We start from the raw sequence: 12203 nt of genomic DNA, 5'->3' as shown, positions 1-12203 counted from the left end.
TGCCCAGACCCCCAACAACCCCACCCTGGGCATCTGGAGCTGGAATATCCACAGGGATCACTGATCCAGCTCCTGAACCCCCCAACAATCCCATCCTGGGCTGGAATATCCACAGGGATCACTGATCCAGCTCCTGAACCCCCCAATGATCCCATCCTGAGCTGGAATATCCACAGGGATCACTGATCCAGCTCCTGAACCTCAATAACCCCACCCTGGGCATCCTGGGCTGGAATATCCACAGGATCACTGATCCAGCTCCTGAACCCCAAACAACCCCACCTGGGCATCTGAGCTAGAAACCCACATGGATCATCTATCCAACACACACCTGGAATACCCCAGGATCACTGACCAGCACTGAACCCCAACATCATCTGGCATCCTGGGTGGAATCCACAGATCACTGAACAGCTCCTGAATCCTAACACCCTTGGGCTGGAATACCCACAGGGATCTCTGATCCAGTTCCAGGATCCCCCAATGATCCCATCCTGGGCTGGAATACCCACAGGGATCACTGATCCAGCTCCTGAACCCCCCAACAACCCCATCCTGGCATCTTGAGCTGGAATATCCACAGGGATCGATCCACTCTCAAACCCAACAAGTTTCACCCTGCATCTGACTGAAACCCGCAACATGATCCAGCTCCTAACCCCCAACAATCCATCCTGGCTGGAATACCCCCAGGGATCACTGATCCAGCTCCTGGACCCAGCCAGCCCAGCCTGGGCATCCCTGGAGCTGTGGCAGCCTCGGGGCCGTGCCCATTGCCTGGGCAGTGCCAGCACCCTCTGGGGGAAGAGCCTTACCCTGATCTCAGCCTGAGCTGCCCTGGCCCAGCCCCAGCCGTGCCCTGGCTGCTGTCCCTGTCCCAGAGCAGGGATCAGTACCTGACATGGACTGGAAATGCTGAAACTGCAGGAAAACCCTTCTCCTGCTTCTCATTGTCAAATCTCAGCTGCTGAGCACACAGGAGGAAGCAAACTCAAACAGAAACCCCAACTCTGGACTGGAGGCCAAAGCCCAGCAGCTGAGGCACGTGCTGGGATGGAGCAGGTGACTGCCCCCCGTCCCACTGCAGTGTCCCAGCACCACCAACACCCTGCACAGCAGCACCAACTCCCCTCCTACTCAGTGTTTACACACTCCCTGCAGCCCAGCAGGGCTGAGGCACCTCTCTGCTCAGCAGGGAGGAGTTTATCAAGCTTTAAAAAGGAGTTTATAAAGTGTTTAATGAGTAATAATGCCCACCCTGATCCAGGCTCCTTGCAGCATGCTGCAGGTTTACACACAGGGCTCAGTCCTGCCAGGCTGAGGAAGGAGCTCAGCAATCCCTGCTGGCTGAGTTACAGGGCAAAAAAATCCCAAAAACTGTTCAGATGCTCATGGCCCACCAGTGACCAGCACTGGAGTGTCACACCACCAGCACTGACCTCAGCCTTGACTTCTGATACTGCAGCACCACTGCCAGCAGGACCAGGACCTTGGGATTATTTTTATTTCTATTCTAAAATAATATTCTGTAGATCTCATCTAAAACAATATTCTATAGATCTTAACTAAGACAATATTCTATAGATCTCAACTAAGACAATATTCTATAGATCTCAAACAATATTCTATAGATCTCAACTTAAACAATATTCTATAGATCTCAAACAATATTCTATAGATCTCAACTTAAACAATATTCTATAGATCTCAACTTAATATTCTATAGATCTTAACTAAGACAATATTCTATAGATCTCAAATAATATTCTATAGATCTCAAACAATATTCTGTAGATCTCAACTAAGACAAGATTCTGGAGATCTCAACTAAGACAAGATTCTGAAGATTTCAACTGACAATAATTTGGAGATTTCAACTAAAACAATATTCTGCACATCTCAACTAAGGTAATATTTTATAGATCTCATCTAAGAATCAGACAGAAGAAAGCACCACATTAACCTCTAGAAATCCCCTCCAGTCCAAATTTTTCTATTCTGTGGCCATCACACTTTGCAAAGATTCGTGGTATATTAGTGAATTATTCAGTAGATATTTACATGATTTGCAAATCCTCAGGGGTCACTCACTCAGAACCCCAGTTTCAAAATCTCTCGTTACTGTACCTCGGTTATTTTCAGTTCTGCCTCAGCCTTGCCACGTTCTGCAGTGACATTTGTACATGGGGCAGTGCCACCAAGTGAAACCCTTCCCACAAGTGCAGCCACACGGGCTCCCCTGCCCTGCAGGGCCACATAATATTGATGGCTATTTTTGCTAGTCTGGGGTTTCTGCAGCATTAACACAAGTCTGGCAGACATTACAAAGGACCTGTGGGAGTGTTGCATTCTAGGGTGGCAGATGGGGGACAGAAGAACACTTAAGCTCATAAAATGACACCAGGAATCTTTGTGCAGGCAATTTCTTTTTTCAGCAGTCAAGAGATTCAAGAGACCTCAGATATCTGGTCAAGTGAAATAATGCAGCTGTCTATAGCCATAGTGTTGCTTAAAGGATATATTCTTTCTGGTGCCTTCATCTGTAGTTGAAGGTAAAAAGTGATCTTGCCACTGTACTAGTAATAATAAATTCTAATTAGTAAATTTGGCTTTCTGAAATACTAGGAGTTTCCTACTGCATGTGTATTAACTTGTTATAAGGACAGAGAAGAGAAAAATAATCAAATTTATGTTAAAATTTCCATTATTGGAGATAATTTAAAAGCATTGTACATTTCCTTGATGGCTAGTTACTCTCACTCTCAGAGTGACTGCCTCCTGCCACACCAACGGCCCTGGGACCAAATCCTTCCATGGAGCACCTCAAGCTGAACTCATGGAAAGCGCTGCAACCTCCAGATGTGCCAAACCACAAAAGCTGGCACGGAGCAAATTATTATTTCTATCAGGCACCTGAGGAATGGAGAAGCTGCACAGAGAGATTCAGAAGGTGATGTGAACTCACAGCTGTCCCAGCACAGCACAGAAGCCACACAAAGGCTGCTCAGAGTGTGCCCAGCAGCTTCCCCAAAACAAATCCTCTCCCAGGAGTGGGGCTGAGCTGGGGGAACCTCTAAACAAAGCTGCTACAAAGATCCAATCACTGCATTCCCAGCTAAATCCAAAAGGATGTTAAGTGATATTTTTATCTGATTTGGTCAACATGGAATGGTTTGGGTAGGAAGGGAATTTAAAGCCCATCCAGTGGCACCCCTGGCATGGCAGGGACACCTCCCACTGTGCCAGGTGCTCCAGCCTGGCCCTGGACCCTGCCAGGGGCAGCCACAGCTGCTCTGGGAATTCTATCCCAGCCCCTCCCCACCCTGCCAGGGAATAATTTCTCCCAGGTATCCAATTTAAATCTATTCTCTGTCAGTTTGAAGCCATCTCCCCCAGTCCCTTCTCCGTTTTTCTCTGCAAGCACTGGAAAGCCACAATGAGATCACCCCAAACCTTCTCCTTCCCCGGCTGAACAATCCCAATTCTCTCAGCAGAGGGGCTCCAGCCCTGCAGATGTTTGGTGGCTCCTGGACAATGCCACAGGAGGGACAGGCTGTCCCCATCCCTTCCCCAGTATCCCTCAGCCCAGCCATGATGAAAAGCAGAAAATAAAAATTGCCTTCTCTATCAGCTACCAGATGTGAGGAAATGAAGAAATTATTCATTCACAGATATTTCACATGCCTTATCATCTCTCTTTCAAGAATCTTAACAAATATGGATAAAAGCATTTTCTAAATCAGGTCTTTGTGCCTGATTTTGGCCACTCTGTGCTCAAAGTGCCCATAAACAGCAATTCTCCAGCTCTCTCTCTCACACATTTTCCTTACTTTCATTGATCATTGGATCTATTTATTTGATTTTCAAAGACTGCACCCAAAGGATCCTTTCCCCATTTCTCAGTGCCTGTAATGTTAAACAACAACACATTTTCACCTCACTGCACACAAATATCACAGGGCTCCTTCAAGAACAAAGGGTCTGAAACAGCAGAACACAAAGCCTTGACTTCCAACATCTCTGCATTCCAAAGCCAGGGATTCCTCTGCAATGACCATTAAAGAACAGAGCTGCTCCTCCACCTCATCAGATCTGCTCCTGGTACTGATCCCTGAGCTCTGAGCACAGAGCAGAGCCACGGTGGTGTCAACACAAGAAACAAGGAGGTGCACAGAGACACAACTTCTCTCCAGATGAGCACTGACAATGATTGGATTTGATTAGCAGAAAATGTGGCTCAGCACTGAAGCAGAGATTGGAAAGAAATCCAGAAGACAACGCCAGGATCAATCGGCTGCACGAGGCAGCGATGCCCTGACACCTGGAGCTGCTGTGACATCCTGGCAGGGAGAGGGGAGCCCCACAAACTTCAGCAATCACACAAGGAGAGGGCAGCTGCAGTCCCAATCCCTTGGGAAGTGATCCAAGCAAAGCTGACTCCCTCTGCTCTCAGCCAGCAGCTCCCCAAGGCTCTGGGAAGGTGTTGGGAATTTAGCTGCTAGAAAATGGAAAAGTACAAAACCATGGCTAATTCCAAGTCCGGCACCTGCAAGATAGCAGTGTCCTTGGGCCTAGCTGTGGTAGGATAACAAACAGTGAAAGAGGCATGAGAAAAGAGACATGGAACCCCCCTAAGGAATGAGGAAGAGTTGATGGTATAGTTTAACCAATAGATTGCTTAGCTTACAGAATATTCATAAGCTTATTACTTGCTGTATAAGTGTCTGATGCTCTCTTCAATAAATGGAATTTGCTTATCACTCATATTGAGTGTCTGAGTCTCCCCTCACCGACAAATGGCTCGTCCCCGACAAAGGCCTTCATTTTTTCTCTGTGACAGGAAGGGATGCAGAGAGCACATCCCCCAGGAGCTCACACACACCACGGCACCCCACTCCACTAAAGGAAGGCTCTGGACACGAGCACCACGCTCTGGAAGGAGTTCATTGCACAAAACATCCCTCCCCTCCCCAGGAACCTGTGGATGCACTCAGCAGTTATGTAAATCTCATTCAAGAAGAACAATTTCCACACTAACACAGGAATGTGTGTCACTGTAACACACTCCAGCTCCAGCCACTCCACTGACTCAGAAATCGCTCCCTGCCTGCCCCATGGGAGCACACATCCCAAAGTGGGATTTGCTACCAGCCACGCTGAGAAACTGGGGCAAAACCAGGGGATCACTGCACCTCCTGAGGCTGGGGGGAATGCAGCCCCTCTGCACCAGCTCCACCTCTCTGCTGAAAAACACGGGGCAAAGCAAGACACAGCTGGATTCCCACTGAACAGCCCTGAGACACAGCTGGATTCCCACTGCACACCCACCAGACACAGCTGGATTCCTCATTCACATCCAACAGACACAGCTGGATTCCTCACTGCACACCCAAGAGATACAGCTGGATTCCCAGTGTACATCCAAGAGACACAGCTGGATTTCCTCATTCCCATCCCTGAGGCACAGCTGGATTCCTCACTGCAAACTCCTCTCTGTCAGACCTCCAAACCTCACTCATTCTCCCAAATCACTGAGGTGGGAAAAGATCCCGGAGACCACTGAGTTCCAGCTGTGCCTGATCCCCACCTTGTCCCCAGCGCAGAGCTCTGAGTGCCACCTCCAGGAATTGCTGGGGCACCTGCAGGGATGGGCACTGCAAAGCTCCCTGGGCAGCCCCTGGCAAGGCCTGAGCCCCCTTTGCATGGGGAAATTCCTGCTGTGCCCACCCTGAGCCTGCCCTGGCCCAGCCTGAGGCCGTTCCCTCTGCTCCTGTCCCTGTGCCCTGGAGCACAGCCCGACCCCCCCGGCTGTGCCCTCCTGGCAGGAGCTGTGCAGAGCCACAAGGGCCCCTGAGCCTCCTTTGCTCCAGGCTGAGCCCCTGCCCAGCTCCCTCAGCCCCTCCTGGGGCTCCAGACCCTGCCCAGCTCCCTCAGCCCCTCCCCAGACACTCCCCAGCCCCTCAGTGTCTCTCCTGGCACGAGGTGCCCCAGCAGTGGCAGCACAGGGACAGTCACTGCCCTGCTCCTGCTGACACACCCAGGTGGCAGCGGCCTCTGGCACACCTGGGCACACCTGGGTCCATGCTCAGACTGTCACCAGCATGCCCAGGGCCTTTCCCAGCTTTCCAGGCTCTGTCCCAGCCTGGAGCTGCTGGGGCTGTGGTAATCCAAGGCAGGACCCTGCATTTCACCCCAGTAATGCTCCCAACCCCCCTGGCCTTGCACTGGTGCTCCAGGGACCTTTCACAATCACAACAGCAGCCAGCCCATCCTGCTCCAGAGGACAAAAAGTATTAAATGCTTCCAGCTCTCCTGTTCTGCACACTGCAACAGCCCAAAGCCATTTGTCCCATGGTCAATGGCCACTCCACACCTCACACACTGCACAGGAGCCTCTCAGCAGCTCTGAACCAAACACACTCACCGGGATTTTCCAGCCCCTGGAGCAGCTCATTCATGTCAGGCAGCCACCTCACACAGGACAACTGCATTTTCTTTCCTTTTAAATACGATTAGACAGCCTCAGCATCACAAAACTCAGTGACAACAACTCAGAAGCAAATGTTTTCCTTGTCCCAAAGCTCCCAGACACCAGCCCCTGTCTGTGTCTGGAACATTTCTGAATGGCTGGAGCTGTACCAGACAGGCACCAAGCACCATTCCAGCAGGTGGGGATGTGCTGGGACCTGCTGCTCACCCAGCACCCCACAAACCCAGGCAGACACTCTGCCCTGTCTCCAAGCCCCTTAAATACACCCCAGCACAGATTTAAGTTCTCCAAGCTATCTCATGCAGAAGAGCAAAGACTCAGATGCTCATCACAGACATTACCAAAGATCCACTGGTCTGGATCACCCTGGAGAGAGAATGGAGGAACAACCCCACACACAGGGATGGGACTGAGCCCCTCCTGCTCCAGCTCTGCACCCCAAACAGGCCCTGGTGTCCCCTGGGGTAAAAAACTGCAAAAGGGTCATAAAGGTGCTTCCAGGGCTGGAGCCCCTCTGGAGCCAGGCTGGGAGAGGAGAAGGCTCCAGGGAGAGCTCAGAGCCCTTGCAGGGCCTGAAGGGGCTCCAGGAGAGCTGCAGAGGGACTGGGGACAAGGATGGAGGGACAGGAGCCAGGGAATGGCTGCCAGTGCCAGAGGAATGGCAGGGCTGGATGGGATCTTGGCAATTGGGAATTGTTCCCTGGCAGGGTGGGCAGGGGCTGGGCTGGAATTGCCAGAGCAGCTGTGGCTGCCCCTGGAGCCCTGGCAGTGCCCAAGGCCAGGCTGGGCATTGGGGCTGGCAGCACCTGGCACAGTGGCAGGTGGCCCTGGGCTGCAATCAGCTGCCATTGAAGATCCCTTCCCACCCAAACCACTCTGGCATTCACATTCCTCAATCCAGGATGGAAACCAGCACCAAAACCCATTGCAGCAAATGGAGAAAGGAAAGGAAAGAATGATTTCCTGGCTGGTTGCAGGTGCCCCCAGTGCCATTTGCCACAGGGGCTTTGTAGCCTGGCAAGGGCTGGTTAGAGAGGTTTGGGCTGTGCCAGGGTGCCCAGAGCAGCTGTGGCTGCCCCTGGAGCCCTGGCAGTGCCCAAGGCCAGGCTGGGCTGGCACAGTGGGAGGTGGCCCTGCCATGGCATTGGGTGGGGTGGGATGAGCTTCAAGGTCCCTTCTGAGCCCTGAAACCACCTGGGATTCCATGAAAGCACAGAATGCCAGGACCCCAAAGCTGCAGCAGCCCCAGAGCCCAGGATCCAGGGCACTGCTGGCACTGCTGGCACTGCCAACTGCAGCTCACTGGAGCCCAGCAAAGCCCGGCCCCGGGGAATGGCACTTGTCACAAGGGATTCTGCACTCAGGTCAATTAACAGCAGCCAGGGCCCCAAACTGTCCTTCTGATTACCAAACACCGAGCTGAAGACCCAACAAATTAGCATGAAAACAACAAGGAATTTACCTTGCAGATTTCCAGGACTGTATTTTTTATTCTAGAATAATCCAAGGGGGTTTTTCATGCCCTGAGAGCGACCAGCAAAGCATGTGAATTGGAATTTTAGGTAAATATTAATGTCAACAGTGTGTGTTAATACTGCACCTTATATTAAGCAAATATGGTTGCTAAAATGACCTTTACATACAAATTCCAAGTGCAGGGCTGTATCACATTTCAGCTATCCCAGGGGATTGCACACCAGTTTTTTATATATTAAGGAATCCTCATTTATGTAGAATTTACATTCACCTGGGCAGACAGACAGCCAAACTATCCAAGGCTAAATTTCACTCTCAGCCCCAAAGGATTCTTTTTCTTTCTCCTTATCCAAGAGTTGTTTCACAGGAAGCAAAAGGCAAGTGGAATTAAACAAAGAAATAAAACAATCTGGCATACAGGAGGGGGGAAAAAAACCCAAAAAACTAATTAGAAATTTCTTTGGAGAAATAGAACATTAAAAATATTTGCTAAGAAATATTCCAGTGATGATCTAAAGTGTCTCTAAAAGTGCACTGTGAAGCCGGATTTATGAATTTTTATTTCAATGCTGAACATTAAATAGATGAAATACCTGTATTTACTGGGGGTGGCAGTGACTGAAGAGGGTTTGAATTTAGCCAATATTGAATATTTAGCAGAGGGGAAGCAAAGCAAAGCAAAGCTGTGCCAGCCCAGCTCTCCAGGCTCCCATTCCCTGCTCCCAGCCCAGGATCCACCTTCCCTCCCTCAAGTGGAACATTTGTTCCTCCATTCCCCTCCTGGCCAGGAGGGATCTGCAAAGCCACAACTCCTGCAGCTGGAACATGCAAAAATCATTTCAATATTCCTTTGATCTGCACTAAATGCAGAGCCCAGTGCTGCCCTCAGCCCTGCACACCAAAGCAGGAATCCCACAGACTCCCACAAGGAATCCACTCTGCCCTCAGCTCCTCTCTCTGCCACCCTGGCACACAAAGGCCTGGCCAGGGATGGCTGCTGGGACCACAAATGGTGGGAAGGATTCTCCTGCTGCTGCCTGAGCTCCTGCAGGGCCTGAGGAGCCTCCCAGGATTCCAGCTCTGCTGGGTGGGGGATCTCTCTTGCTGCAGAGAAATGGGAGAAATTGTATCACTGTTGTATTTCTGTGCAGGGACAAATGTCCTGACTTCTCAGCTCGAAGATTCCCGAATTCCAGACTGATTTGGGCTGGAAAGGACCTTCAAGCCCCTCTCATTGCAGCCCTGCCATGGGCAGGGACTCCTCCCACTGTCCCAGGCTGCTCCAACCTCTTTCCAACCTGCAAGATCCAACAGCATTTGTTTTGTTTGGCAGAAAACAAGATGAGACCCCAAGTTCTCCCTATTTGTACAAGCCAGGGGCTTACCCAGAGCACCTCCAGAGTGTGATTACTCCTTGGATATTGATTTTTTTTAATTTATTTATTTTTAACTCCTGTGCACTCTGCAAATGGGAATATAACATTTCCATCCATTTGGCCTCTATATTTTAAGATTTGCTCAATTTACAATGAAAACAACCAACCAAAAAAAACTCCAACCAAATACTTCTCTAGTAAAATATCCCTCAAAAAAAAGACAACATTACTACAGAATTGAGACAGGAAGAACAAAAATCATCAAAACCAAGAAACATCCTGAGAATGAAGAGGAGAAATCAAAATCAAGAAACATCCTGAGAATGGAGAGGAGAAATCAAAATCAAGAAACATCCTTAGAATGGAGAGGAGAAAACCAAAACTTAGAATGGAGAGGAGAAATCAAAACCAAGAAACATCCTTAGAATGAAGAGGAGAAATCAAAATCAAGAAACATCCTGAGAATGGAGAGGAGAAATCAAAATCAAGAAACATCCTTAGAATGGAGAGGAGAAAACCAAAAGCTCCAGCTGAATACTTTGATTTATACACTCACAATTGTTAAAACTCTTGAAATGAACTAAAGGTTTACAAATTTCAGATGGAAACAAATCCTCCTTCAGCTGGGGGAGGCTGCTTGAGTTTGAACAGCTCACAGAGGAGGTTATTTCAAAAAAAATGCCAGATCTGAGTGCAGTCAGACAATTTGTGGCATCCAGGAGATGGGAAATGCATTCCCAGCTGACAGCAAGGGAATCACACACTGCACACCAGGTTTGCACTGACAACCAGAGCAGGGTTAAAATACCTTGTTCCATCAACTGATTACTGCCCTATTTTTAGCCTTCTCCCATAACAATAGTGGGTAAAGAAAGAATGTGAAGTCACAAGTATTAGACAGGATTAGGTGGTTGAACTACTATTTTTGTAGTAAAGGATTCATGGGTAGAATTGCTACTACCATTAGCACTGGAAGCAAAAAGCCAGTGAAATTGCAGATTGGCTAATGCCTTCCCTGGCATGGGGCCAGGCTGATTAATGATTCAGGGGACAGAAATAACTGCAGCAGAGGCAGCCTTGCACAGGGGCTCTCCTTCCTTAGCTAATTATGGTTTTCCTCCCATTTTATCCACCCAGGGAAGCGCTTCATTAATGTGGAATTTAGGTTACCCTGCCATGTCTCAGGCACATATTGGGGTGCAGGGTTCAAAAATACTGGATTGGGGAAGCAACAACCTGAGTTTTGTCCTGCTGGAGCTGGCAATCCCTTGGGAAAAGCATCTTCTGCACCCAGTGTGTGCCTGGAACTGTGGGTTTGCACAAGAGCTTGGGGCCATGCTAAGATCTGACCTTGGGGGGCTTTTAATTTACTCCCAGCCCCACTCTGACCTTCCCAGGTTTAAATTCAGAGGGGAAAAGATGTGGAGAAGGGATTCAAACTTATCCAAATTAATTTTTAATTCGTTTTCTGGGGTTTTTTTCCCTCCTGTATGCCAGATTGTTTTATTTCTTTGTTTAACTGCACCTCTGTCAGAAGAGATGAGAGTGGCCTCACACCACCCTGACAGGGACTCACTGAGGGTTCAGCACCAGCCCAGTTTCAGCCCAGAATGAAATCTGAGCAGGGCAAGAAGCAAAGGCAGATGTTCCCAATACAACAACTGCCCTGGAACAGAAGTTCTCCCCACCAAAGGCTCCTGCAGGAGTAACAGGAGAGCTGAGAGCAGCTCCTGGCCGGGAGGGAGCAGCATCACATGGCAGCAGCACAAAGGAGCGTTTGTTCAGCCTGACACCAGCACTCGGGGAAAAGAGCCTGGAAATCGGCCCTGATACACCTGAGGGGGAGTTCTGAGCCAGGCAGGCCAGAGACAATGCCCTGCAACAGCTCCTCAGTGAGATTTCTGTCAGCAGCTGGAATCTGTGGCAGTTCATGAGGAACAGGGACTGGGGAGGGACTGTGGGGCTCAGATCCACTGTAAAGCTTCACTCATTTGCAAAAATGCTCCCAGGATCACAACCTGCTCTGCAGAAGCACAAGGAGGTCACAGCAACTCAGCAAACCACAAATGAGTTGCTAAGAAGAGAGCAAAGTTGGGGAGAGGGGAGGAGAAAACAAGCAGGACAAGTTCTGTAATAAACCTCTTTTCAAAGCACACTCATACAAGATACCCAGTGAAATACCTGAAGTCTTCTGGAAGCACCGAATTTGCACATTCAGTAATGTGAAAGAGGTTTTGCTCCTCCTGAGTGAGCAGCATGACAAGGAAACAGAGCAGAACAGCAACAACCACGGAGAAATCCCAACACCAGCACACCCGGACACTTGGGCAATCCCAGCTGGACAATCTCATCTGAACTGCCCATCAGGAACAGTAAAATCCATGGATTTGGAAGAAGCAGAGTCTCAGAGTATCTTTCTGAATGTTTCAGAGGGTTTTCTGTCCCCTGATCTTCCAACCTGAAATTTCCAATCTACTCACGCCCCTTCTACCTCAGGAGACATTTTCAGGGAGCAACACAAAGCAGAAAACCAAATTCAATGCTCCAGTTCCCCTCCCAAGCTACCCCTTCACTATGGAGAAATCTCTGTGAAACAGATCAGCCAAACCAGACATTTCATTTCAGCAAGGAATTGTGTTTCCAATTAGCTGGGTATCAAATTAGCACAGCCCTGTCAGTGTCAGGGAAAGGAAAGCCCTGAGCAGCTCACTGGGACACAGGGAAGTTCCCATGAAAACCCAACAGCTTCAATGAAACAGAGGTCAGAAATCACCTTCCAGAGCTGAGGCACAGGTGCTGCCACACGGTTTGTGTGACAAGGGACTCACTCCATGCTGTGGGATAACACATCCTGTTATGTG

General features: G+C 49.3%; 1 protein-coding gene across 6 annotated transcripts in view; it reads right to left on the bottom strand.

The window, feature by feature from the left end:
* The window catches only part of PUM1 (pumilio RNA binding family member 1), a 104305-nt gene that overhangs the window by 82231 nt on the left and 9871 nt on the right, over nt 1-12203 (bottom strand). The window lies entirely within an intron of this gene.

This window comes from Zonotrichia leucophrys, chromosome 23, assembly GCF_028769735.1.
Source record: "Zonotrichia leucophrys gambelii isolate GWCS_2022_RI chromosome 23, RI_Zleu_2.0, whole genome shotgun sequence".
Lineage (NCBI taxonomy): Eukaryota > Metazoa > Chordata > Aves > Passeriformes > Passerellidae > Zonotrichia > Zonotrichia leucophrys.
Note: the sequence above shows the minus strand (reverse complement) of the source record. Positions and strands in the feature narration are given on the sequence as shown.